This window comes from Lytechinus variegatus, chromosome 16 (genome assembly GCF_018143015.1).
Source record: "Lytechinus variegatus isolate NC3 chromosome 16, Lvar_3.0, whole genome shotgun sequence".
NCBI lineage: Eukaryota > Metazoa > Echinodermata > Echinoidea > Temnopleuroida > Toxopneustidae > Lytechinus > Lytechinus variegatus.
In genome coordinates, this window is record NC_054755.1 from 23,368,843 (window position 1) to 23,376,375 (window position 7,533).

Genomic DNA, 7,533 nt, shown 5'->3' on the forward strand with positions numbered 1-7,533 from the left:
ATAGGGTAGTACATCATGACAATGCATGAAGTTTCTCGTAAGGATATTGCAATAAGTGAGAATAAAAAAACGTTTTTTTCTCGGAATGGTCCAAAGTGGATAACCCCTTTTGCAACCAAACTCTTCATATACTGCACATGTGTGTATGCAAGTCTACATTTTATCAAAATGACATTAGGGAGCTTTTGATAACAATAATCATATCCACACGCATAGGTAAGCTCGATCTCCCTCGTGCAAAGAATTCCAGGCGTGCGATAGTTCAGTGAGCTTGAGTAATACAGCTACTTGCGAATTATGTGGTGAATTCCGCCCATACATTATTCATGCTCGTCAAAACGCAAACATGACAAAAGGTCACGGACTCGGGATTCCCAGATCGGGGATTTCCCCAGATTGCAGTTTGTGATGTAAATATAAGCCAGTTTTGAGGCGATTTGCGTCATCATACTCCTATGCAAATTTGTAACGCATATTTGTTTATTTGAATAGAAAACATGCTATTTCTATTCTATACAGAGGCGTAACAGAGGTCGGTGGCCAGGCCTTGGAGGGGGGGGGGGGGGGGGGGCGTCAAGAGCCAAACATTTCCCAGTCATATCATGGTATGAACCAGGCAAAGACGTAATGAGGCAAACAAAATTGAGGCGGTTAGATTTTGCGTGTGAATTCAAATTGCGTGCGAAGCGAGCGAGCAAGGATTTTGATATTTTGATTACAGAATTCCAATTTTGTGATAGATAATAATTGAAAATAATATCACCATTCATCCTTCTCTCTTCCCTTTCTCTTTTTTTTTCTTGATCTTTACGCCACTGTGAACAGGATTTTTTTATGATCGTGCGCGAGCATTGTGGGCGAAGCTCTATGATTCGCCTACAAGGGAGAGGCACAGTAAGGCGCGTGTGGCAAAAAGTTGCCGAGAGAGCGATGCGAACGAGAAAAAAATCACATTTTCATGAGAATCTAACTTTGAGATAGATTTTGACATGATATTCAAAGCAAATGTATTACATTTTTCCTTTGCTTTTCTTTTTTTCCTCCTTTCTTTTTTGTTTGGTTGTAAAACTTTTTGGCGCCATGGTCCGAGCTCTTCCACACGACAGTGCTATGCGGGAGGGGTCCGATGCAGAGCCCCTGGATCCTCTTGATATAGCCATTTTAAACCTACTTTCACACAACATATTGATTTAACGCAGTTGCGTGATAACCCAAATATTTTTAAGGGGCACACCATAACAAATGCGGGAAAATTTGTAAAAAGTCGCTAGCGAGCGAAGCGAGTCAGAAAGGAAACTTACAATTTGAAACTGAATTCTAATTATGTGATGAATTATTACATTATAGCAAATAACATGTCAGTAAATAAAGAGGCTTTTATAGGAGGAAATTATAATTTAACAAATTTTCGGCATTTCTCCTATTTGTTTTAAGATCAGTATGCTCGATCTGTAATGAAAATCATAAGATCAGTATGCTCGATCTGTAATGAAAATCATAAGATCATAAGTCAGAAAAAATTGGAACCAGTGGGATTCGAAGAGGATCGAGGGTATTATTTTGAATTCCAGTTCATCGTGGCTTAGCCGTGAACCAGAATAGCCTGGTGGTTGAGTCTCTGCCCGGAAAGCAGTAGATGGTAGGTTCGAATCCCACTGGTTCCATTTTTTTTCTGACTTATGATCTTATGATTTTCATTACAGATCGAGCATACTGATCTTATGATTTTCATTACAGATCGAGCATACTGATCTTAAAACAAATAGGAGAAATGCCGAAAATTTGTTAACTAAATAGCATGCCACATTTCATTGTTTTCCATTCATTTAATTTAGTTGCCTCCTTTATTTCCTCCCCCTCCAGTGGTAGCTTTAGAGATTTATGTTATATGCCATCGATCTTTATTCCAGTTCTTTATTTTCAATCCTCGACAGCCTGTTCGTGTAATCTTGTCCCTTTTCTTAATTTTCCAATGTAGCTTTTCGCCCATTCCATTTTACATTCATTTCTGGCTTTTGTTTGCCTTTTTGTCATCTTTTGATTTAGTTTCATTTCTTACTGATCATTCTTATGTAACCATTAGTATTTTGGGATGATTTTGTTCTTTCTCACATGTCCTCCTTTCCGTGGTTTCCCCCATTTCTTCCGTTTTCGGTTTTTATAGTTTTCTTTTGGCACTTTTCCCATTCCCGTTCTGCTGTTTCTTCTTTTCGTTCCCTTTCTTTTTTTCTTTCCTTCTTTTTGTTTCTTTCTTTCTTTCTTTCTTTTTTTCTTTTTTTCTTTCTTTCTCCCCTGTCTCTTTCTCCCGTTGTTTTTATTTTCCCCATGAGTGGTGAGCTCTAGAATATTTATGAACTTCAATAATTATGCAATTCGATTCAAAATCAAGAAAAAAAATAAAGCTTTCTTCTAATTCTCCTAATAATCAGTGGCTTGAATAAGCTCAATTTTTGAGCGGGCCAAATATGGTGTAATGGCAACATTATAGAAAGTATTGACGGAACAAAGCGAGCGAGTGATAATTTCGACATTTTCTTGTAAAATCTCACTTTGTATCAAATTTTGACATAAAATATTCATTAAATAATATATCCTTTTCACCCTTCTCTCTTTCTTTTACTTTCATTTTTTCTATCTTGGTCATGATTTTTTTTGGGGGGGTTGGAAGCAACGACAGGTAAAAAAAAACCAAAGCCTTTTTCGTGAAAAGCTTCCCTGGTTGCCCCAAAAGGGTGCGTTAATTTTGCTCCCCTCCCTCAACTCACCCTCTTGAGAAAAAGCTCGAAAGAGTGCGGCCACCCCCACTTTATCCCCGCTCCGCGAACGACGACGAACGTCACAAGCCATTATTTTCTACCTTACCTGTAGGCCTACTACACCTCACGGCTTCCATTATTTTTTTTTAATAAGTTTTTCAAGAATCTATTCCACAAATAGAGTTTGGATTGACAAAAATTTTGACCAACATAATCTTTTGTTATCATTTTTTCTCAAGTAGATCAGTGCCTGTAATTCTTTTCTCACTCGCTTCGCTTTCTCGTAACTCGTGAGATTAATTGAAACAGTGTGCAATTACTATCAAAATGCATGATCCCATGGGTTAACGTAGTACACACTCCCTTACAAATCAAAAGGGAACAACAAGTCAAATAAAGAGTGGAAACGCCGTGGTGTAGCGGTTCTGACTCTCGCCTTGTAATCAGAGGGTCATGTGTTCGAATCCCACCATGGCCTAGCGTCCTTTGGCAAGGCGTTAATCCACTCTCGACCCAGGTGTTAAATGGGTACCCAGTAGGATGTGAAAGCCTTTATGTAGTATGCCTAGCAATTGAGTCTTGGAACTCTTGTTGGAATGCTCCCCAGGGAGTGGAGAAGGTGCATACATGTACATTGTATGCGGGCATGCAAGGATCCGATGACCGGGGTTTTAATATGTCTGTAAAGCGCTTAGAGACGTCGTTCCGATGTATTAAGCGCTATATAAATGCAGAATATTATTATTATTATTAAAAGTATTTTGTGAAACCCCACGGATTTTTTTTTTGACGATGTCAGCACTGTCTAATTTGAAATCCAATTTCGAATTTAAAAAGATGACAGCGAGGTTATGCTATCTTGACTTTTTTATTATTTAGATAGGCCCTATTCTAACATTTTTTCTAAGTTTTAAAAATGCACGACAGAGTGTGGATCATTATCTTGTGGTCGGGGTTGCTGAAACGTAGTATTTATTTCTACAATATATTTACTCGAGTTTGATTTCAATTAAATTACGAGCCAAATATAATTTGTTTGTTGTCTAATGTGTTTATTTTTAAGTAGATGCAATAAAAGTGAAAATAAAACACAATTCTTTCTACCACCATCAGCAGCAGCATCATTATCCTCATCATCCATCCCCCTATCTATCGACATCATTATTGGCCAACATTATCGCTGTAATCATCAGCTTCATAATCTTCAAAATCATTATTCTCATCATGGCCATCATCATCATCATCACCATAATGCATACTATCATCATTACCATTATCTTTATCTCCATCACCATTACCATCATTATCACCATCATCGTCACCGTCAATTATCATTACCACCACCATCATCATTATCATCATCATCACCATCATCATTATCATCACCACCACCATCATCATTATCATCATCATCATTTTAATCTCCATGATTAACATCACCCTCATCATTACCACGATCATCATCATCACTATGTCCATCATCATCATACTATTATTATTATTATTTTTATTATTATTATTATTATTAATGTTATTATTATTTTCATTAGTATTATAAGTAGGAGTATTTGAAATAATTAATATCATCATCATCATCATCATTATTGTTATTATTATCAGTAGTAGTAGTAGTAGTAGTAGTAGTTGTAGTCATGTGTAGTAGTAGTATTTTATTAGGTGATCTGTCAATCGACAGATCAACTATTAATTTCGTACGAATTTTCTTTTTTATTTCTTTATTTATTTTTATTTTTCCGCCCTTTTCTTGTTAGCACAAAATCTCCAAATCTGCATCATCAATTTTCATCAAAATATCATCAGATATGGGGACTTATCATGTGATGTGTATAAAGCAAGTTCAAGGTCAAAAGGTCATCATGACGTCATCTAGACGCCATTTTGTAAAATCACATTATCAATCATATCTTCATTATCAATTATCAAAAATTAACAATATTTACATCACATTAACTTCAGGTCAAGGGTCAACTGCCCATGTCATCAAAGGTCATGTAAAGGTCACGACGTGCGCGTACGCGCGCGTCAAAATTTTAAAATGCTCAAAATCACTTTTTGACTAAAACAGAGTACGAATCAGGTCATTTTAAGCATTTCAAAAATTTGCGCGCGCGCACGGTTACGCGCGCGTTCTCGCGCGTAACGGCACTATAAGACATAGGATCGCCATTTTTTTCATATCAATGCACCGATAATATAATTCTGAACAATTTGATACCTTGATCAACCTTCTACGACAAGTAATAAAGGAATTAGCCTCCATCAAAGTTTACAGCACGCGCGCGCGCGCGCACTAACCATAGACAATATATGTGCAAAAACATGCCTATACAAAATTCATTATAGCTCTTAAAGTAGTCCGTTGACCCCCATTTTTTTTTTCATATTCGAATAGAGTATGGATGGGAGATGTGATTTCATGTCGCATTTGACCCGAAATTTTATCATGACGTCATCAAAATTGCGTCGGAACTCAAAATTCCCATTTTGCTACTTATGACGTCATCATAATTATGCTTATTTGACTCTAACTCTGTGAATATTGGTCAATTTTCGCTCAGTTTTCAATATGTTGTAGCTGAGGACATACTCTTTCTATTGTGATGGCTATATTAACATTTAAAGGAATGGATCATCCTAAAAAAATCCAAGTTAAAGAGTTATGTCATTTTCGCTCATTTTGTGTGCAATCTCTATGGGAAATGACTTTTTCTCAAAACTGGATTTTACATTCCTCTATTTCGCGAGCCATATCTCCATTTTTTCTGGTCGGTTTTCTTTGAGCTTTGAGTATGTTATAGGTGTGATTGTAAGCTATCGCAAGTGTGGTCTCCGTTTTCCGATCAGATGCCGGTATCATGCCCGTATTTCACTTGCAAAGTTGGATTTCAGATCCTCTTGTTTTGCTTATGTGTAAAGTCTATGGGAAGTGTGTAGCTCAATGGGTAAGGCATCAGACTTGCGTCCTTAGGGTCCAGGGTTCGAACCCAAAAGTGGACAGAATTTTTTTTTTTCTTTTCAACATTTCGTCATAGCCTATGTTGTATCTTCCACCTCATCTCATATTCAAGTTTTGTACTACCCTTTTTCTCTGTTATTCACGAAGAGAAAAATCCAAAAGAATGTTTGCGCTAGCCAAGTCAGTTTTCTTATAACAATAATTGTGTGGTTTTGTGTCAAATATTTGGATCGTACAATAATTGGAACATTTTGAATATATTGGAGGATTTCTACTTGGATTTGTCTACATGCCTAAAGTCGGTAAATTGTGCTTGGATATTGCCATTCAATCATATAACCAACCCCTGCATCAGTATAAAAGTTAAAATATTGCATATCAAAATACGTATACGTGTATATATCTGTCACATAACTTTCTCTTTTCCCGTTTTTCAAGATTTATCAACACATTATTTTCAGAATGACAGTTTAGTTTTCATCATGATGATCTTATTGATCTACATTGATTGTATTCATGATCATGAGAATCAGAGACAGATCACCTAATTCGTCCTCATGAGGACAAATTAGGTGATCTGTCTCTGATTTTCATGATCACGAATACAATCACCATGTTTATTGAGATCAATACGATGCTCATATTGAAAACTAGACTCTTATTACGAAAAGTACATGTGGAATACTCGTGAAAAGAGGGAAATGAGAATTACTTACTTAAATACTTGTAGGAGTAGGCGATACACATTGTACATGTTATAGGCTCATTAAAAACGATTTTAATCTACTTTATTGTGCGATATTTGAACTCATATACCTTGTAATGGTGATAAAGGAACATTAGCAAAATGTTGAAAAGAAAAGAAAAAGAAAAAAAATCTGTCCACTTTTGGGTTCGAACCGTGGACCCTAAGGACGCAAGTCTGATGCCTTACATGATTTCACACACACATATATATATATATGCAGAGCAGCTAGGCTATACAGATGTGGGTCTGCATTTGTAAACTAGGTAGCATATGAGTCATATTGTTCACGAGATTTGTAGTATGGTAATGGGAGTTTCGGAATTAGATGACATAAACAACTAAAGGTGAATGATTGACAGGTAAAAGAGGTACTCCTTAGATGTCTACTAAATCTGGAAAACAAACAAATTATTTGCTGTAATTTTTGAGTTCCATTAGCATTTTTATAAATTTGGGAACATTGGTTCAACCGGTATTGTGTGGAGGCGCGATAGCTTAGTCGGTAGAGCGGGAGATTCGTATTCCGGTGACCTGGGTTCGATTCCCACTTGGCGCGCTAGTGCCCTTAAGGCATTAATCCTCAGTACCAGGTCCTTCGGAGAGGACCTTAAGCCGTCGGTCCTCTGGTTGCTTGCTTACAAGCATCCATGCTTTCTTAGCAGTCAGGTAAAAAATCACCACCACCACTTCCATTACAATCGTTTAATATATCTATGAAGAATATTACCAAGTTAACTTTTTTATTTGTGTGCATAATGTTATGTTTGTTTTGTTATTCACCCATTCGAAAGCACAAAATACCTACAATATAGGCCCCATTCGTGTTGTGCTTTTGACACCTGACAATATCTTTAAGCCCTCATGTACCCCTTACTATGTTTCTGCCATTCATGAAGTGGAATGAAAAAAAGGTATTGAGAAAAAAATAAGGAGAAGGAGTAAAAAAATCATGGAGGAGATGCTGATGAAGCTGATGATGATTTAATGAAGAGTGCAATGAATAAACTAATATTATGAAGTATCTGGAGAAGGGGGATCGATGAAGAGGAAAC